The sequence below is a fragment of the Triturus cristatus genome, chromosome 2_2, assembly GCF_964204655.1.
Source record: "Triturus cristatus chromosome 2_2, aTriCri1.1, whole genome shotgun sequence".
In the NCBI taxonomy this organism is placed as follows: domain Eukaryota; kingdom Metazoa; phylum Chordata; class Amphibia; order Caudata; family Salamandridae; genus Triturus; species Triturus cristatus.
Window position 1 is genome coordinate 1,036,012,435 of NC_140582.1, and position 22,805 is coordinate 1,036,035,239.

The window sequence follows — 22,805 nt, forward strand, 5'->3', positions numbered from 1 at the left end:
CCATAAGGTTGAACCCAGTTCACCTGTGGCTTTCAATATGGCGAAGAACTACGGTGGACCTGACTCAAACTATCATAAGGGATTGTTGTAACCTAGATCACTACAAAAGGATTGTGTGTCTAAAATACGTAGAGACTGAATTGAAAGCTCTAGGGCTGGGAAAACTTTTTCAGGATCTTGATTGTTGTAAAGAGGTCACGAAGAAATGGATAACGGATATACATACTCAAAGATTAAATTATGCACGAAGGGGAAAAAAAGTATCCATCACTCCATTGCATACGATCTAGCTCCACCAATACCAGGAGGTTTTCATTATTTATCTCGTATAAATAATGAGCAGCATAGATTTATTTTACTGTGCTTCAGACTGAATATGATTCCGTTACTCCTGGGATCGCCACAAAATAAATACAGATTAGCAGATCTGGCTCCCTGCCCTTGTAATAACCATGCCGTGCAGCCAGCCATACCGTACTATACTGTAAAAATTATTCAGAGGAAAGGATGACATTTATACTTCCAATCCTGAGGCACCATAATTTTAGGCAATGCCGGGTTGCAATGTACTTTCTAAAGGCCTTATTGGACCCATATGTATGTTTCTGTGTCGCTTCATTTTTATAGGCCTGTTTTAGGAAAAGGAAAAAGGCGGGCTTACATCCTACTAGTATAGTGCGATTTTAATCATTAACTGTTTTTCTGAATGATTTTAATGGTCTTACTTGGATCACAGCAAATTTGTTTAATACTCATTTTAACCTTGTATATATGTATATTTTTTGGTCCGGAAATTTTATATGTATTTATGTGCTTTTATGGTCTGTTTATAAAAGATCGACTAAAGCTGTGTGACTGACTGACAGGTACAGGTTAATCATGGTAGTTTGATGTTCATACTGCCCCTACTTCAGACGCTCTTACTGTAAGAGGCAGAGGAGAAAAGGCAAGACCTTCTTCTGGTGACCACCTCAGTACTGCTTTTCTTATCTAAATCTGGACGCTGAAGTACCTCATGTCTTGTGCATGTTTTACATGGTTGACCTTGTTTGGCTGCATTCTGGCAATGATGCTACTGAGCTTTCATGAGATATTATTACCAATACACAATGTTACAATTTACCAAGAAAATCAAGCAAGTACTAAATAATTTAAAAAAATACTTTTTTCATCAAATTGTTACAAATATGAGGCTGGTATTTTCTGAAATGCTACAGCAAATTGGCCCTTGGTAGAGAGGTAATTTGGCAGCAACGTGGTCCCAGTACTCACTGGACTTCAGCTGTGAATTACTTTTATAGCAAGGACTTTCAGCAGTCATATCCTCAATAAAAATGTCTTCTGGAACTGGCAAAAAGACGCAAGCATTGGGACCCCATTTTTGGAATTTTGCTGAGCCCCTCCACTTGCTTCGGAAAATCTTTTGTCCATCACTGTCGCTTATGCAGAGAGGAGCTAGATCTGCTGTTGTCTGTTCGTCCTCACGCAGATTGATGATCTTCAGATTCTCAGTTTTAATTCTGCTTTTTTCCAGAGCTAGTTTCTTTCGGGGTAGTGCCTATCAAAGACAAAAATAAATGAATGGTGAGCTCTACAGTAACCTGAAAACCTTCACACTGCTGTGGTAGACATGAAAAATCACTTGAGTGCCACTAAAAGGTGAACAACTGCCTACAACTCATACAGAACACAGGTAAAACCAATGGGCAGTGAGACAAGATCGGCATTCAGTGATGGGTGGACGAAGAAACCCACAGCAGATCAAGAGGGCTGGACAGGCCTTTTGTTCCGCTAGGCATTTCCTCAGAGGCCTGGAGCCACTCCTGGTGCCTCTATCACTCTCCACAGCTCCCTGGGACTAACTGCACAGGGAGGCTTCAAGAGAGAGAGAAAAGGAGGGAGAGCGGAAGGGATGGTTGAGAGAAAGCGATCAGAGAGAGGAAGAGAGAGGGAGGAGAGAAGGAGAGGGAGAGAATGAATGAATGAATGGACAAAAGAGAGAGGTTGTAAGAGAAGACAAAGGAAGCAGGGCTGCTTAGAGGTTTGTTGCCAGGGCTGTATTTGGTTCCACCTCCGGACAGGACATACATGAGGTGGGCTGGTGCACTTGAAGGCCATTTTCATGGACTGGCTTGACAGTGCTGCTGTCACCAAATAATTATGTGAGCAACACTAGAGAGGGGCTCTGGCTCTGCCCGCATGTTGGGAGCGAGGAGTACATGTTTTGATTGGGCAGATGTTGTGTTCCACAACAAAACTGCTTGTCCTACACACAGGTGTGACCATTTTATTTATCCAGCTGCCTCAGCTTGAAATTTCAGGGGTACACACATAACATTGTAATGCTATTACAGTGTCTTAGATGGCTAGATAATGTTTGGTGTTTTTCTCTGGAATCAGTGCAGCAGATGGGACATGTGGCTGTTTAAGTCTGGTGTGATAGTGCAACTGTCTACAAACCTTTAACCCACACCAATATTAGGTTACAGTATTTTGCTTTCTCACAAATACATATCCATTCCCATGCTATTTACTTGTAATGCTTCACATTACCATTCAACATTATTTTGAAGCTAGGACTATCAGCCTTGCCAATGCTTGTTTTTTTCTGCTGGGGCTATTATCATCCTATTTCCAATTTCCGACTTGCCTCAGCTAAAGCTTCCCCTTTTCATTGTAGAATTGCAGAGCTGATGTCATACTCACAGTGTGACTGAGTGACAGTGCAAGACCCAATGAAGCCCTGGGTTGTTAGTCACCTAATATGTGTGTGACATCATCTCTGCAATGGAGCTCCATACATTTGGCCACAGGGCCTGCCTCTGATCTCTGAGGAGCGGGCAATGGAGCAGACTACGGTGACTGTATGGGGGAGGAGGTGCAAACAAAATGGCTAGTGCAACTGAAGGTAGGGAAAGAATATAAAAAAAATATCCAGAATGGGGTGGGAGTGCTAACAGTGCTTGAAGACCACAATAATGATAAAAACAAAACAACACACTATGCACAAATTAATGAATTAAGTGTGCAATAAAAATACTCCATAAAAAAGTGATAGAGTTCACGAGCAAAAATATATTTGTATTTCTTTTGAATTCAACATTGCCTGTACAAAGGCAGGTGCTATAATTTAACGATGCACTGACCTCAATGAACCCAAGAGCTTCCACCCCATCTCTCTGCTGCCCTTTCCCGCCAAAGTCCTCAAGAAGGCCATAAACTGCCTACTCACAGGACACCTGGAGAACAGCAATCTACTGGACACCTCCCAATCTGGATTCCACCAACCACAGCACCGAAAGCATCCTGATTGCAGCCGCATATAACATCATATCCCTCCTTGACCAAGGAAAAACAGCAGCACTGATCTTCCTAGACCACTTGGCAGCCTTCAACACAGTATCACATCACACCCTGATCAAAAGGCTTCAATACATCAGAATCCAATAAGACGCCCTCAAGTAGACTGCCTCCTTCCACACTGGAAGAACTCAGAGAATCTGCCTTCCTTCCTTCACCACAGAACCCAAGTATACCGTCTACGGCATCCCTCAAGGTTCATCCCTCAGCTCTACCCTGTTCAACACCTACATGACTCCCTTGGCCAATGTCATCAGATCGCACAGACTGGGCATCATATCTTATGCCGACGATACCCAGCTCATCCTCTTTCTATCAGAAGACCCCTCCGCCACGCTGACCAATTTCCACAGGTACATGACGATCATGAAAGACTAAATGAAAGACAACTGCCTACAATTCAAAACAGACAAGACAGAAGTGCTGATCTTCAGTAACAATGCCTTCACTTGGAACGAGGCCTGGTGGCTTCCCGAGCAAGTACCCTCACCCACTTCAACTGACCATGACGCAACCTCTGCATCACCCTGGACAGTAAGCTAATCATGAAAAGACAGATGAATGCAGTATCATCCACCTGCTACCTCACCCTTTGCATTCTCCGCAAAATTTTCAATTCCCCATTGACACCAGACGCACCATTACACAAGCCCTGGTAACCAGCCAACTGAACTACGGTAACGCACTTAACGAAGGAATTGCCTCACACCTCCTCAAGAGACTGCAAACAATACAGAACTCAGTGGCCAGACTCATTCTTGATCTCCCCAAATGGGCCAATATCACCACCCATCTGAAAAAGCTCCACTGGCTCCCCATTCAGAAGAGATGCCAGTTCAAGATGCTGATCCAAACCTTCAAAGCCCTCCGCAATCATGGACCAGAGTACATCAACCACTGACTGAACTTGCACCTTCCCTCCAAACACCTGCACTCTGCCTCCTTCTGCCTCGCCCTTAACCCCTTCATCCTCCACAGAAACAGTGGAGGTCGCTTCATCTCCTACCTCATGGCTAAGTCCTGGAACAACCTCCCACTTCACCTACAGACCTCATCCTCTCTGCTGGAATTCAGAAAAGGACTCAAGATCTGGCTGTACAACTGAGCCCCCTACAGCAGCTCCTCAAGCGCTTGAATACCCTCAGGGGTGACAAGCCGCGTTATACAAATCCAGTTTGATTGATTGAAGGAGTTGTTCTAGACCTCTTATTTGATTAAAAAATGGGTGTGACCATTTTTCACAGATATTGAATCTGTTCAAACATATAAGAATTGTTGCTTTTAGATGGATACTTTTGCATGGGATGGAATCCAGGAAAAGGGAGAAGTGAGGTAGACGGAGCAAGGATGACAGAAAAGAAGGAGAGAGGATACACAGGTTAGTAAACCAAGAGAGAAAATGAGGGACACACTGACAGGATGATGAGGTGAGAGGAAGGCGAGGGAAGGAGGAAGACGGAAGAAATAATGATGGGGAAAAGCAAAGTGTGGTAGTTAGAAGGGGAAACAGAAGAGAAGCGGTGCGGAGGAATACATACAGATTTTATGGCTAGAGAAATAAGGCGAGGATTTGGGGAAAAGAAGGAGAGTAGAATAACGAGCAAGTGAGTGGGAAAGAGGTTAGTGAAAAAAGGCAGTATATAATGAAAAATGTGTTGTAAAATGCACCAGTTTCATAATTTAGTTTTCACAAATTTATTAGAGAGAGTCCCTTAATCCCCTTTTCAGAGCACATTGGAGGCTGGCCTTTCCCATTGAGCCTTAAAGGAGCCCTGAGGGAGCAGCACACAGCTTTCTGAAACCTACTTACTGTACCAAACACTGTTGTCTTTTCAGCTGTTAAATGTCTAAAATTGCATACTATAATGAATGAGGTGGCTCATGTTTTTATGTCTTGGGGAAGGTGTGTCGGAAAGGATACAGTGGCATAAAGGATTGCTGTAAAAGGGTTTTCTCTCAGCTTCCATTTCTGCCTTATGAAGTTTTCGTAATTATATCACTGAGTGGCAAAATCATTACTTTGTTATTACTGTTGAGTTATCAGATAGGTATATCCTAAATGTTAACAACAACGGTTTAAAGACCAAACTACTTAATGATGTTTTTTATATTTAAAATATATATCTTTTTATAAAGAATGGATCATTTACTGTTGGACCTGGCCCTTTTTGCAGATTTATCCCACAACGTTTTGCCTCCTATTTCTCTGACCCTCTTTTTGTTGGATTTAGGATGTCTGGGTACTTTACCACTGCTAATCAGTGCTAAGGTGCATATGCTCTCTGTGTAAATTGTGATTATGATTGGATATCCATGACTTGCATATTTGTTTTACTGGTAAGTCCCTAGTAAAGTGAACTGTGCGTACCCTATGCCTTGTAACATCTTACAAGTGTAACTTGTAATTGGGAAGAGATAGAGATTTGGAGTTTGGGCTCCCTGAGTTCAGAATTTAATAAAACATCTTTTAGTGAAGTTGAATTTTAAATTGTGTGTTTGAAAGTGCCACTTTTAGAAAGTGGGCTTTTTCTTGTTTAACCATCTTGTGCCTCTGGCTGCTTGTGAAATCAACGTCTGGTTTAGACTGACAGGGGCTGTTTGTGCATTCCCTCTAGACATTCACACAAAGGGAGCTGAGGTGTGTCCTGCATATCCTGATGGCCCATCCCCAGACTGATGGATCTTCCTGAGAGAAAGTAGTGAGAGGAGTTGTCAATGACTTCTGAATAGGGCTGTGCCTGTCCTCTCACAATGCTGTTGCCACCCCCCTGGAGTGTGTCTGGAGCCAAGGCTGGGCAAGGCGGGAACTTGCAAGCAACAAAGACTGTTTTCAAGTTTGCCAACTTCAAAGGCCAAAAGGGGTATAATAATTGGACCTAAAACCCCAGACTTTTAGAACACTTCTGGCTTAAGATGAACCTCTGCGAAGGGGAAGAGCTGAAGAGTAGTGAGGAGGAGTACTGCCCCTTTGCAGTGTGTTGCTTTGCTGGGTTGGCCTGTAGCTGCTGCTTGTGCTTTGCAGAGGACAAAGGACTAGACTTTGCTGTGTATCCTGTTAGTGAAGTTTCTCCAAGGGCTTGATGTAGAGATTGCCTCCTGTTAAGAAGTCTCAGGGACACAAGGACTTAACCTGCAGCATCTTTGAGCTCGACTGCTGGGATTTCTGACTTGCCTTGTGGTATGATACGCCATTCCTCTGACTGGTTGTCATAGATTAGGGGCTGGTATTATTAGATATGGTTTTTGAGTTCGTTTTGGAACTCCGAGGTTCCGGTTTCAACCATTTTCTCTCTGATTTAGGCAACGCTTGTAATAATTTGTCCTGTGTTCTCATATAATACTTGTTTGTTTGTAACATGTAATAGTTTTTCTGCAACGTTAGATTTAACGTGGCTGCTGAACATTGCAAGATAATACTGGTGCTATAGTTACTAAAGATACCGGGCGTCTGACACGCTTTCACTTAACTAATAACAATGACAGCATGTGATTGTAGTATATCTTTGGAAGGTGGCTGAGATTAATGTATGCAAAAAATCAAAAGGGAGTGGACCACTTGTCCTGTGTAGCCAGGGTCTTATTACTGTTCTTTCCTTCGTAAAAGAACCCTCATAACCATACACAGGTACCAGAGGCGGCATGAACTGGGTTACCGCTTAAGTGTAAAAGTGCAGCATCATCATAGGGTCTTTTTTTGAATGTACGCTGCCCTCCACCCGGAGGAAGACCTTCTGGTTCAACAGTAGTGTCCAGACATGAAAAACAAAAAATGTGAGAGGGTTCGTATTTAGTGAGTTAAAATCTCTTGGTCATTGTTTCCATAGTGACTTTATTCTTGAAAGCTTGATCAGAGAGTTAAAAGAAAGGAGTGCGGGGTGAGACGGGGTTACTGGTCTCCCGTACTTGTCATGATATAGGGGTCAACATGTTTCAGCCTTCTGCAAGGGTCTAAAGGCTTTCATCACGACCGTTATTTGTAGGAAGGCGCTCTGTCGCTCCTAAAGTGAGAAAACTTGTCACTTGTTCTGAGTAAAGGGGTCAGATCAATAGTATCTGTACCTAGAAAAGGTAGAAAAGGTTACTTTCACCAAAATTTTCTTAATTAAAGGTCATAATTTGCTGCTTCATGCCATCGTCTAGGGCAACTACTTATGTGAGGGGAGGTAAGTGAGGATAGTATGTAAAAGCAGAGCAAGTAGGCGGAAGTCAGGGACAGTTACGTGAGGTAAAGAGATGCTAATCTCGGCGAGATGAAATTAAAAACACTGTAGAACAATGCTTAGTTCATAACAAGGAGACACGTTGTGGTTAAAGGATTACCAAGCCCTGTAGATAATATCCAAGGTGTGTTGTAATCATTCGGTGGACTCAAATTGTCAACATAAATATCATCAATAATAGCGAGTTGCCACTTATTGCGACGTGAGTGAGTTGAACTTTGTCACATCTTATAAACAGACAGTCGTTGGTGTTTCTAAAATACGCTGCGGTAATATGTCAATGCGTATTTACCTCAGACAAGATTAGTAACATTCATACGTGGATGCCCGGAGGCAGGGCGAGAATTCATTTCTGTATTTAAATAAAAGACAAAAGAGGTAAATTAGAAAGACCTTACTTTAGTTTGGAAGTTGTACCAAAACTGCGGCGGCCATCGGAGCTTACCGATTCTCGCACGTTCGGTGTCTGCATCTGCCTCTTCTCGCGGTACACCCAACCAGATTCGTCCGTGTAGGCTTACCGTTAAGAGGTGGAGAAGTAGTGGAGGTTAAAGAAGGACTCCACGTTATACGGTAAAGATTGGCAAAGTATCGTGGTTGGCACGGTACAAACGTGTGTTCGAACCAGTTAAATGAATATGGGTTATTATTGTGTGGGATTGTATTCACTGATCGAGGCGAAACATTGTTGTACGTGATTTAGAATTATATTTTGTTAGTGTATGATGTTGCCGGCTGAAACTATCATGATTGAGATAGAGTATGATGGTAGAGGAACTGCGATACTCTCATGATTCTGAACTTGAATGGTGGAATGAGTATGCGTTATGCGTTATGTGCGTGCCTTGGTGAATAGATTAATCAAATACTACATTCTTGTTTGTTTCAAAATATTCATGTGATGGAATGCTTACGTGGCTAAGGTGTACCATGGGATATTATCGTTGAGGCCTTGTTTGTCCGTGGACAAACGATCAATCCAACGTTGTTCTTTCTCATACAAGATACGTTCGGCATTGTAGTTGACAGTTCTTAAACTTTCTAGGACTACCCATTTGAGGTCACTGGTGGCATGGTTGTTCTCTATGAAGTGTCTGCTCATTTTGGTGGTCGCTCTTTTGCAGTTCACGTTGCTTTTATGTTCTGTGATTCTCAATTTTATTTTTCGACAAGTCATTCCAATATATTTGAGGTCACATTGGCAGGTGATCATGTAAATTACGTGGGTAGTATTGCAGTTAGTATGCTGTCGCAATGTCCACGTAAGGTTAGGAAGAAGTTGGATGGTTTTGGTCACTTTTGTTAGGCTGCAGACTGAGCACGTCCCACATGGATAGTGTCCTGTGATCGGTGCAAGATTCCATGCTGCTGTTATGGTTCCTGTACTTGTTTGCAGAGCTGGTCTAGTATGTACTAGAAGATCTTTTATGTTCTTTGTTCTTTTGTTTGCAAACCTTGGTTTAGGCCATTGTAAAGTGTCAGAGGTTAGAATTCTCCAATTTTTGTTCACAATCTTTTTCACTGTGTTGGACATAGTTTTATAAGTAAACTAGGGAGGGTAGTGGTGTTCCTAAAAGGAAAAGACCTGCACATCAAAGAACACACGAATATATATAAGTCAGTTAAAAAGGCGTATAACGTTTGATAATATGAAAATAGATTTGGGTGCTTGGCTAGCTATGGGCACTCACTACCCAAAAAGTGCCAGTAAGGTGGATAAGAAATCAACCTATATAATATGAATAAATATAGCTATTACAGCACAACCATGAATAGTGTAAATGAAGTCAAACTGAATAACCAATAATATACTCATGCGTTACTCAGAAGTTGAAACAGATATACATATATATCTCAAAAAGTTCATCTGTAGAAATCCTCTGTTGAGAAAAATTAGGATGAAAGGTCCAAGTTCTTTATGATGCAAAACTTGCTTTTATTTGATAGTAGTATTAGAATCAAAACTCCAAAAGCGAAAACAGCCAACACGTGTTTCGTCAGTACAATGTTAGTACCAAAGACTTTCTCAAGGCTGTAAACAAACAGATAAGGTATATATAAGAAACTAAATGAATTAGACATTAGAATAAAACAAATATAATTTAGATTGTAATCTGAAAAACAATACCCAAGAGGTATAAGCATGGAAAGACACCGATCAGGTGTGATATAAAAATTACCAAGAAACTGTGAATAGAGGCCAACGTCCCGATTTGTAAAAATATCAGAGTGTAAAGTAGCATATCGCGAGAATACAGGAGTACCGTGTCATATTAAAAGAGAGGTCCCTATAAAGATGATAGAAAGAAATCAGAGATTGTTGGAAAAGAATATAGAGAGGAAGTGTGTGGAAAGACTAGATATGGAGTAAGTAAGCTGACAAGCAGGTGAAACTGAAAAGTGTCAAAAGTGTAGTGATAAGCCAGGAAAAAAAGAAAAGGAGTCGAATTAATAAAATAACGGCTCCTGGAGAGATATATGTATAAGTCACATACCTATGTAGGAATATAGTATGCAATGAAGTCCAAATGTAATCGTGAGGGGTATAAATTACAACGCTCGAGTTACGTAAAACGAGAGCGCCAAGAATATCTAGAAAAACACAAAAAAATGTTATTGATTTTTTTAAATCAGAATATCGAATAAGTCTTGGTCTGACTGATAGGAGAAGGCATCACGTGTAAAAATATCGCAATGAAACCGGATAGCAAGAGAAATTGTATAAATCAAAAGAAGGCTGGTGGTGACATGCAAATAATTAAATGAGCATGTCTGTCTAACGTTATAGAGTAATAGTCCTGGTATTAATAAAACCATCAAAAGACTAGTCCAAAGCATAAACTCACCTAAGTATTGTTGGGGGTCGCGTAACTAATCCCAATATATCTTTAATGCGTGAGTAGAAGGTGAAAGGATAATGTCCTTAAAATACAGTAACATCTAAAAACAGAACGAGTGATAAGTAAACAAAAGGACGGGAATTCCCAATATAACTATTAACAATGCTGTTAGTACCATTAAGTACTCGACAGTGACTCACCATGAGTAAAATGCGGAAGGAATACCCCCAAGTCGTGCTTATACGGTATTCAAAAAGTCTCTATGCGAGAATGTAAAGAGTCACTGGTTGATGTCCAAGTAATACGAAAACATCTAAAAATGAAGTGAGCCATAAGTAAGAAAATCGGGAGGTCCCAGTAAAATTGGTAAACTTAACGTTAGCACCAGAATGGACCAAACGTCAACTCACCGTAGATGAACCAATGTAAGTTCTCCGAATAAGTGCGCTTGATAACGCTTCACCGGAGGCAGTGTCAGACCAAGAAAACGCCGTGTTCAGTGGATTCATATAATGAAACCAGTCCCATGATCAGCGTTCAGAGCCACTCGGCTCAAAAAATTAGAGAGCGAGAGTGGACTAGAATGTAAAAAGCCACCGCCATTTTGTAGTGGCTAATGTAATGAACTGTAGTAATGTTAAAATAATGTTGGTGACCCCGAAAACGGGATCTAACATAGTGGTGTAATGGTAAAGAGTATTAAAACTACACACACCCACGAAGTGACTTAATTATGATAAATATAAAGGCGGGGCCATAGGGTAAGTAGACCGGCGCCATCTTGTAATGGTAAATGTAACAGTGGGCAGAGACTGTAGTGCATTCAAGCAGTAATGTTTTACACAAACTAATGCTGTGAACAATGTTTAATAAGCCCATGTTGGAAATAGGCAGGGTTGAGAAGGAGAAAAATTATATCTACAGAGGCTACGAAAGGATGGAACACACAGTGGAAAAGGAAATGTTAGAGTATAGCAAGAGCCCCAAAAGATAATAATAGATATGGTGAATAGAGGCAATGATAATACTACATTGTTGTGACAAAGCTTGGTCAATACTAAATAGTTACAACAAATGGAAATCAGAGTAACAAGTCACAACCTGTATGTATAAGGAACTTTACAGAATCAAGATAATAACAATATTGGACTTCTATTGCGCCTAAGCTGACATTATGGTAAATAACAAAGATAATTCAGAGAAGACATAAGAAACATGTAGTTAATCTCGTAGGAATACATGCAGTTCTCTATCTATGTTTAACCCATGATCCACTGATCTCAGTTTAATCAGCCACATGGCTTCTAATTTTCTAAGAGCTGAGATCTTGTCTCCACCCCTAGGGTTATCTCGTAATGTAGCAATACCATGAAATTTTAAGCCCAGAAGTTCCGTAGACTTATGTTCAGTATTATAGTGAACGGCTAAAGGAGAATTCGTACTATTATTTCGTATGGCTCGAATGTGTTCTTGTATTCGTTCTTTAAGAGCTCTAATAGTGCTTCCCACGTAGATAAGATTACATTTGCACACAATACAATATACAACATATTTAGTGTTGCAATTCATAAACTGTGTTATGTTGTGTGTCAGACCAGTGTTGTACCTGAAACTCGTGATTTTATTGTGAGCAAACTGGCATATGTTACACATGGAACATTTGTAAAAACCTTTCGGTTTGGCTGGTAGCCAGGTCAAAGCTAGATCATTTTTTATAGGCTGTTTGTTGGTAGAATTTAAAATGTTCCTTAGAGTGTTACCCCTTGTGTATGTAACCCCAGGTTTGTTGCCAAGGTAAAGATCCAAGTCATGATCTAATCGAAGTAAATGCCAGTGTTTCTGTAGAGTACGGAATACTTCATTGCTATGTGTGTGAAAACGTGTGATGATATTCACTTTTCTACAAGATGTATTGACATAGCTTGATTTGTGCTTTAGTAGATCTGAGCGTTTTTTGTTGTTAATCCTGGTGTGAGCTTTATCCAGTGTATCCTTATCACAACCTCTGGTAAAGAAACGTTGCTTAAGATTTGTGATTTCTTGTTGAAATATCTGGTCCGTGCTACAGTTTCTCCTTATACGTGTCATCTCACCATAAGGTATTGCCCTAATTTGTGTAGTTGGATGAGCACTGGTGGCATGTAGCACGGAATTGCACGCCGTCTTTTTACGAAATAACCTCGATTCCAGTTTGCCATTATCTACATACAGTGTGACATCTAAGAAGTCAATGTGTTCTCTATTGTGACTATGGGTAAAACTAAGATTGTACTCATTTGTATTCATGTGGGCAAAGAGATCATGTAAGTCAGTGTCACTTCCTCTCCAAATCATAAGAATGTCGTCAATAAAGCGACCCCAATAAACAATGGAGTTGGTAAGATAGGATGGACAAGCTCTCCAAATGTGTTGATGTTCAAATAGACCCATATAAATATTGGCGAAGGAAGGCGAAAATTTGGCTCCCATAGCTACCCCCAGGTGTTGTCTGTACCAAGTTTCACGATGTTTAAAGTAGTTATTATCCAGGGTTAACCTAGTCAGTTCAATCAACATTTTAGTGTGTTCATATAGAGTAGCATCCCTCTTGGACAGAAAATATGTAAGGGCTTCCATACCCTTGTCCAGTGGAATGCTGGTATAGAGCGCATTAACATCTAGTGTGACAAAAGTAAGGTCATCCTGCCAGGTGAAATTTTCCAATTTGTTAAGTAGGTCTTTAGTGTCCTCAATAAAGGATGGTAATTGGCGTACTATTGGTTGGAGGTAAATATCAATAAATTCTGAGATATGTTCCGTGGGTCCCCCAATACCCGAGATAATGGGTCTCCCAGGTGGTGATGTGAGGTTTTTGTGGATCTTGGGCAGAATATACAGATATGCTATTCTGGGTGAGGGGATGAATAAATATTTGGCTTCCATGTCTGATAACAGTCCTTCAGATCGCCAATAAGTTAATGTACTTTCAACTAATTCATTGACTGCTGGCAAGGGATTGTAAGTGATCTTAGTGTATGCCCTAGTGTCCGAAAGCTGTCTCTCAATTTCACCAAAGTAGTCAGTATTGTCCATAAGGACAATGTTACCTCCCTTGTCGGCCTCCTTGATGGTTATTGTAGTATTTTCGGCTAGATGAAAAAGAGCCTTCCTTTCTTGGGTTGTCAAGTTGTCTCTATGTCTGTTAGGAGTGCGTATTAACTTATCCTCGAGTTTATACAGGTCAGATGTGACTGCTTTGTAAAAGCAATCTATTAAATTATCTGCAGCCAGCATGGGGGTGAATGTTGATTTCATTTTCAATCCACTATCAGTTTGTAAATTTGTGGGTATATTTAGATCATCTAGTATCGTACCAATGCTGGGCGTTAAGTCAACACTTTCATCCAGGGACAAAAGCATTTGTATATTGTTGATGTCTTCAATGGTTTGTCCACTCTTGGAAGCTGTATATATAGGTAAAGGACACAATTTGTTCTGATTGTCAAAGAATTTTTTTAATTTCAATTTGCGAATAAATTTGAATAAATCAATGTGGATTTGAGTGAAATCAGGTCTCGAATTGGGACAAAAGCTTAAACCCTTTTTTAACACCATTGTTTCAGCATTATCCAATATTAATTTGGACAAATTAACAATTGACACATCATCTACAATGTTAGTAATAGGACTGTTAACAACTGGATCGCTGGTAATCATAGAGAGTCTAGTGTCATCACTCAATTCCTCTGTGTGCGCGACGCCGATCTTGTACTTCTTTTGCTGTTTTCTAAGTCTGGTTTTGTGCCCCCCTCGCCTGGTTCTCTTCTTCCTGTTTGTTTTGAGTTGTTGAACCCCAATCTGGTCCCCTTTCTGTATCTCTCGAGTTCCGATAAAAAAGAAGATGTACCTGGAGCAGTATTGACATTACCCAGTGATGTGGGTGCTGTCTCACTTCTTACATCACTGATATCACTAGCAGTGCTAGAGAGATCGGAGTCAGTTGCTGTTGTATGAGCATCGGAGTTCTTGGTATCCAAATCTTTTATACCAGCTCTTGGTCTTTCCTCGTCAAATTTCTTCGCAAATGTAAAGATGCGACCGTTTTTGTAGTCGTTTTCATCCCTCTTTAGTTTGCGTATTTTTTTGTCTCGAATATATGTTTGATGTGCGTTAAGTACATCTTTCAAAATTTTGAAATTTTTTTCTGTTGCCTCAGCTAGATTCAGTTTCTTGATTTCCTCCTCAATCTGTTCTATCTCCTCTAATAGTTTCCCTCTCTTCCTTTCTGCATGTCGGATTAGTAAATCCATCATGCCAAATGAAGATGAGGATATCAGATTCTCCCACTCTAGGAGGAGATCTGGATCAAGATCCTCAAATGTTGGAAATATGATAACTCTCAGGCCTCTTGGTACCTGTTTTAATTCAATGTATTTCTTGAGAGTGGTGAGGTCCCACCACCTAGAGAGTTCTGACTTACGAAGTCTCTCTAGTTTGACAAACAATTGCTTTAAACCTTGAGGTTTTGCCTCAGTTGTAGGTTTTTTAGTGTACTGAATGCCTTGTACGCAAAAAATGTCATTAAATAATTTGTCCCTTTCATCATCAAAACCTGCCATGATAAGGAAAACGTAAAGTAATATCCAAATGAACTTACACTCGGATCACGCCTACAGAAGAATTGAGTGCTGGTCACCACCAAACTGAAAACAAACTAGGGAGGGTAGTGGTGTTCCTAAAAGGAAAAGACCTGCACATCAAAGAACACACGAATATATATAAGTCAGTTAAAAAGGCGAATAACGTTTGATAATATGAAAATAGATTTGGGTGCTTGGCTAGCTATGAAGTCACTGACATACAGACCCGCCACACTAGGAGCAAAGGTGCTGCCCATCGATGTACCATGGCGTTGTCTATAGAGGGTGCCCTCGTATTCAAAAAAGTTTTCAGTTAGAGCTAACTTGCAACACTGTAGTATGAAGTGTCTCGGTGTTGAGTTGGTCCAAGGTTCCGAGAAAAGCACGTTTTCAAGTGTGTCTAGGGTCTTCTGTTGGGGGAGACTGGTGTATAAGCTTTCCACATCTAGTCCCACTAGGTACATGGTGTTTTCATTGTATACCTGGTTGTCCAGTTGATTGAGGAGGTCACGTGTGTCCTTCAGGTATGTTGGTGTTCGTTGTACAAGAGGTTTGAGGAAATGATCGGCAAATTGTGAAAGAGGTTCCAATATTGACCCAATTCCTGAGACAATTGGTCGTCCTGGTGGTGGGGATCTATTCTTGTGTGTTTTTGGTAGGGAATAGAAATATGGTGTTCTGGGTATTCATATTTCTATTCCCTACCAAAAACACACAAGAATAGATCCCCACCACCAGGACGACCAATTGTCTCAGGAATTGGGTCAATATTGGAACCTCTTTCACAATTTGCCGATCATTTCCTCAAACCTCTTGTACAACGAACACCAACGTACCTGAAGGACACACGTGACCTCCTCAATCAACTGGACAACCAGGTATACAATGAAAACACCATGTACCTAGTGGGACTAGATGTGGAAAGCTTATACACCAGTCTCCCCCAACAGAAGACCCTAGACACACTTGAAAACGTGCTTTTCTCGGAACCTTGGACCAACTCAACACCGAGACACTTCATACTACAGTGTTGCAAGTTAGCTCTAACTGAAAACTTTTTTGAATACGAGGGCACCCTCTATAGACAACGCCACGGTACATCGATGGGCAGCACCTTTGCTCCTAGTGTGGCGGGTCTGTATGCCAGTGACTTTGAGCAAAAATACATTCACAACCCTGACAATCCGTACCTGACCAAAGTAAAATTCTGGAAACGTTACATAGATGACGTTATAATGATTTGGGAAGATACTGCTGAGTCTTTAGGAGATTTCCTTATATGGATCAACTCCAGAGACGAGTGTTTAAAATTCACCTGCACTTTTGACAGACACAAACTTGACTTCCTAGATATAACTATCTATTCAGAGAATAACCTCCTCCAAACTAAGACGTACCACAAACCAACAGCAAAGAACAGCTTGCTGTCTTACAATAGCTTTCACCCGCGTCCTCTCAGAGACAATCTACCATTCAGTCAGTTCCTTAGACTCAAGAGGAACTGTAGCAATCTTCAAACTTATAAAACTCAAGCCAAAGAATTGGGTGAGAAACTAATCAAAAGAGACTATCCAGTAAAAATCATAAGGAAGTGTCAGAAAAGAGCCTTGTACCAACCGAGAGAAAACCTTTTACAGACATCAACACGGGCAGAACCAGATGATCTTCTAACGTGTGTCACCACTTATAATACTATGTCCAACACAGTGAAAAAGATTGTGAACAAAAATTGGAGAATTCTAACCTCTGACACTTTACAATGGCCTAAACCAAGGTTTGCAAACAAAAGAACAAAGCAGAGCTGGTCTAGTATGTAAAGATCTTCTAGTACATACTAGACCAGCTCTGCAAACAAGTACAGGAACCATAACAGCAGCATGGAATCTTGCACCGATCACAGGACACTATCCATGTGGGACGTGCTCAGTCTGCAGCCTAACAAAAGTGACCAAAACCATCCAACTTCTTCCTAACCTTACGTGGACATTGCGACAGCATACTAACTGCAATACTACCCACGTAATTTACATGATCACCTGCCCATGTGACCTCAAATATATTGGAATGACTTGTCGAAAAATAAAATTGAGAATCACAGAACATAAAAGCAACGTGAACTGCAAAAGAGCGACCACCAAAATGAGCAGACACTTCATAGAGAACAACCATGCCACCAGTGACCTCAAATGGGTAGTCCTAGAAAGTTTAAGAACTGTCAACTACAATGCCGAACGTATCTTGTATGAGAAAGAACAACGTTGGATTGATCGTTTGTCCACGGACAAACAAGGCCTCAACGATAATATCCCATGGTACACCTTAGCCACGTAAGCATTCCATCACATGAATATTTTGAAACAAACAAGAATGTAGTATTTGATTAATCTATTCACCAAGGCACGCTCATAACGCATAACGCATACTCATTCCACCATTCAAGTTCAGAATCATGAGAGTATTGCAGTTCCTCTACCATCATACTCTATCTCAATCATGATAGTTTCACCCGGCAACATCATACACTAACAAAATATAATTCTAAATCACGTACAACAATGTTTCGCCTCGATCAGTGAATACAATCCCACACAATAATAACCCATATTCATTTAACTGGTTCAAACACACGTTTGTACCGTGCCAACCACGATACTTTGCCAATCTTTACCGTATAACGTGGAGTCCTTCTTTAACCTCCACTACTTCTCCACCTCTTAACGGTAAGCCTACACGGACGAATCTGGTTGGGTGTACCGCGAGAAGAGGCAGATGCAGACACCGAACGTGCGACAATCGGTAAGCTCCGATGGCCGCCGCAGTTTTGGTACAACTTCCAAACTAAAGTAAGGTCTTTCTAATTTACCTCTTTTGTCTTTTATTTAAATACAGAAATGAATTCTCGCCCTGCCTCCGGGCATCCACGTATGAATGTTACTAATCTTGTCTGAGGTAAATACGCATTGACATATTACCGCAGCGTATTTTAGAAACACCAACGACTGTCTGTTTATAAGATGTGACAAAGTTCAACTCACTCACGTCGCAATAAGTGGCAACTCGCTATTATTGATGATATTTATGTTGACAATTTGAGTCCACCGAATGATTACAAACACACCTTGGATATTATCTACAGGGCTTGGTAATCCTTTAACCACAACGTGTCTCCTTGTTATGAACTATGCATTGTTCTACAGTGTTTTTAATTTCATCTCGCCGAGATTAGCATCTCTTTACCTCACGTAACTGTCCCTGACTTCCGCCTACTTGCTCTGCTTTTACATACTATCCTCACTTACCTCCCCTCACATAAGTAGTTGCCCTAGACGATCGCATGAAGCAGCAAATTATGACCTTTAATTAAGAAAATTTTGGTGAAAGTAACCTTTTCTACCTTTTCTAGGTACAGATACTATTGATCTGACCCCTTTACTCAGAACAAGTGACAAGTTTTCTCACTTTAGGAGCGACAGAGCGCCTTCCTACAAATAACGGTCCTGATGAAAGCCTTTAGACCCTTGCAGAAGGCTGAAACATGTTGACCCCTATATCATGACAAGTACGGGAGACCAGTAACCCCGTCTCACCCCGCACTCCTTTCTTTTAACTCTCTGATCAAGCTTTCAAGAATAAAGTCACTATGGAAACAATGACCAACAGATTTTAACTCACTAAATACGAACCCTCTCACATTTTTTGTTTTTCATGTCTGGACACTACTGTTGAACCAGAAGGTCTTCCTCCGGGTGGAGGGCAGCGTACATTCAAAAAAAGACCCTATGATGATGCTGCACTTTTACACTTAAGCGGTAACCCAGTTCATGCCGCCTCTGGTACCTGTGTATGGTTATGAGGGTTCTTTTACGAAGGAAAGAACAGTAAAAAGACCCTGGCTACACAGGACAAGTGGTCCACTCCCTTTTGATTTTTTGCATTAAACATAGGAAGCCGAATGGACCACAGCTTCTTTTTCCCTCCCCTTGATAACTTGAGATTAATGTATGCCATTTTGTTTTTAGATACACGTCCATATATTTTACTGTACCGCCTTGGATACAAGTGATACTAAGGTAAACCCCAAACATACTTCAATTTATTGTGGAGAAGTGTGTACTTCTCATTAAGGAACATGGAAGTTCCCTCTGTTACCGTCACTTGTTAGGCTCAGACACACCACAAGAAATTCTCTCGGTATATGACCATTTACTGATCTACATATCTTATTCTTTATATGGGCACAGTTTTAAGATATATTGTTTGATATTTATGCTTGGCCTGCAACTATTATTTGACATCTGACCCTCCAAACATTCATAATGATGTACTCTGGGCCAACCATTCCGAATGTTTTTCCTTAAATAAACCCTGCTTATGAATAGGTGGCACGATGTTTGAATTGAGAGTTTCAGCTATGACGACATCCTCTGAGATCACTTTCTCTTTTCTCAGACCCATGCTGAATGGGATTATCTGCAGGCTTGCCTGGATATAGGCAGACCTGTTCTCAAGTTACCATTTGGTGAGGGATATGCTTGTGGTTTGACACAACCATGTTCACTCTGGTTTTCTTTTGGTATCACAATATAACTTATGTGCACCTATTGGACCTTTCGCCGTGGGTGTCCGTTTTTCAAACATACTCTTCTCTGTGCTCCTGAAGTGAGTGCACACCCCTTTAGCTACTCTGTCATTTTACCCTTACAATATGCTTTACTCCACTCTAGTTGGTCTTTTCTATCCTTTTCCGCTTCTCTTGTTCACTTCTTCAGCACTTCGTTAGATGGCATTTCACTTGGTGAATTATTCTGGTGGTCTTCTCACTTGTTTTTTAAAAATCCCCTTTTCCTCTTTACCTTAACAAATCTTACTGTTTTGGTGTTCGCTCTTCTAGTAAAAACCTCTTTTGGACAAATATCACAGAATGTTTTCTGAGTATATATTTCTCTATTATTGTTATTATAGCCTTGAGGAAGTCAATGGGCGATATACCCAAGACGAAACACGTGTTGGCTACATCGGTTACATCTATATGTTTATACGAACCATCTGTGATATATCTGTGGTCTCTGAATGTGATGACAACCTGAAAATAAAGAAGAACACTGAAACACTGATTTTGGATTAATACTCTTTTATGGACTTATCTTTTGATGAAATGATTCAACCCTTTGCTCAGGAGCGGAATCTATGTTTGTGACTTGCTCTCTGTGAACTGTGTCCACAGAGAACACTTGGAAACGTGGGTGGCCGTTTCCCTCTTGTTCCCTTGAGCAGCTATTGTACATTACTGATGTCTTGTTTATAGTTATGGTATTGCGCAAATTCCAACCCAGCCACATTTCGAAGTTGTAATATAAAAATTCATGCATCGCCCTTCCAGTGCCTGTTTTTCCAACGCTGCACCGCAGTGCGGGCGAAATTTCCATAAACCGCCAGAGTGCGGCTGAAGAAATCGACACAGTGCCTGTCAGCAGCCGAAAAAACTGCCACAGCCCAAGTTCAGTGCACCAATCTCCGAAGTCCGAGACCATCACAATGACTCCGAAGCAGGCCCTCCTTGCAGCTGAAAGAATTGGCACATTTGGACCGCAGCTGAAGAAATCAACGTAGCGCCTGTTTGCCACTGCCGCATTGACCTCCAGCGCGTCCAGATTTCCACACATCGCACCTGTGCAGCATGTTTTTACGACGCATCACCTGCAGATAAGAACCATCTTGGAATCCACGCCTCGCTTCCCCCTACTGTCCTGATTAGATGCAACACTTCTCCTGCGTGCAGCAGAACTGACACATCGCCTCCACAAAGACTTAGGAACCGATGCATCGCTGTGTTTTTCTACGCTTCCCTCCTCTGCAGCTGTTTTGCCTTGTGAATTTTGGCGCATCTGAAGGTACTTTATGTAAAATCACCGCATCCAGAGTTTTCTTTGAACAGATTTGCTAAAACCTTTTAAAAGTCATATTTTAAGTTGTGTATGTTGGATTTTTGTCGTTTTGGTCTTGTTTGGTTTAGATAAAGATAACTTATTTTTCTAAACTGGTGTGGTGGTCATTTGCAGCGTTTTCACTGTGTTACTGTGTGTGTTATGTACAAATGCTTTACACTTTGTCTCTGATTTAGGCCTGACTGCTCGTGCCAAGCTACCAAGGGGGTGAGCAGGGGTTATCCTGGGTGTGTAAATGCCTTACCCTGACTAGAAGGAAGGGTACCTACTTGGACAGGGTGTATACCACTGCCAACTAGAGACCCCCATTTTCAAAACTTGCCTTTTCTTTAACCTTAAATACTGTATTATACTAATGTGGATATTTATAGTTGCTGCTTGAATAGGCGTGTGAATTGATTGCTGACTATTTTCATTTTATAAGCATTATGTTTACATATAAAACTCTGAATAAATATTGTATAAGGATACCCAGTGGTATTCAAACATTCAGGCAAATGTTCTATTTACTTTACAGCCATGTTACTAAATCCCTTGGCTTCGCATGTGCACTTTAGTTGCTCCAAAAAGACCTGGCACTGAAAAACGGCTTCACACAGCAATCTCTATGCACAGCCAAAGCAAAAATGCCATTCCAAATCTTGCTTGAAAGAATTAGGTTTCAGAATTTTCCGGCCTCAATTTCAACTTATGATTTTGAACATACACAAGTCTAGCCGGAGTTCAAGAGTGGCAGGTACAGTGCTAAGTAAGAAAATGTATGAGAAAGAATTTCCTTGCCTAAAAATTTATTTTCAGAGTAAAGGAGGACTACATTGCATTCACGTCCACTACACTCACTCTTGTGGATTGGGAGACATTTATTCTCCTTCACTCTTCCAATCCCATTGGCCACTCTGCAGGAGAACATAAAGGACAGGGTGTGTGCAAACACCCCATTTACAAAGATGTTCATTGGTAACCCTGGGGATTTTTGTGAATAGTTTGAAAAAATGAAAATCTTAGGTGAAAGGTTATAGTGAAAGGATTTCTGACTTTGTGGTGTGTTCCCTGAGTCATTAAGAGGTGGCCAAAACGGTAGGAAAGATTATGAAAAGCTGGAACTCTCTGCGTCATACGTTTACTTCAATGATACCCAGAGATACCTTGGGACCAACCTAAGTCATAGAAAAAGAATAGTTTTGTTTCTTTGTCTATATTCACTGAGAACGTCTGCAGGATAGACATTTCACTGCAATATGTTGGAGTATTTCTTTTTTTTTTTCTTTGCAGAAAATATATATTTATGTGGTGTAAACCCTTTCCACACCCTGTTGAAAAATGAGGTTGTTCTTATTTATTTTCCACCCAAGGCAAAAATGTACTACCTTCTGTTTTGGTAGAATAGTCTTACATGCATCTTAGGTTAATAAACAACCTGCAAAATATTTGTGAATACCTAAAAAGTAATGATTTTGTGGGTGTTCATTGCATTATGCTTGGTCAGCTCCTGGCTATTCCTGCTACTCTGCCTGTCCTGCCCTATAAATGGTAATTAAAAATATGTTGTAGAGAAAACATAAAAACACACAGTAAACAGTTGTGAATGTCTAGGAAGTAAGCACAAAATCAAATGACAGACACCCGGATCATACATCCAGCCAGGTAATTTTTTTACAACTTTTTTTGCTTGCAAATCTTGAAATTACTGTTATATTTTGCCAAAGTTGCACTACTTGAATAATGTGTTGCGTTAAACATAAGAGTGATTCACAAAAACACTGATGGAAGTGGTTTCCTTACAGTTACATAAAATTCAAGGTAATTGAAATATGCATAAAC

General features: G+C 40.7%; 1 long non-coding RNA gene across 1 annotated transcript in view; it reads right to left on the minus strand.

Moving 5' to 3' along the window:
- Nucleotides 1-1,199: 1,199 nt before the first annotated feature.
- LOC146863111 (uncharacterized) overlaps nt 1,200-22,805 on the minus strand; it is a 172,232-nt gene continuing 150,626 nt past the window's right edge. The window contains exon 5 of the long non-coding RNA XR_014978214.1: nt 1,200-1,558. This is a non-coding gene — a long non-coding RNA (uncharacterized LOC146863111). The remainder of the gene's footprint in view (nt 1,559-22,805) is intronic.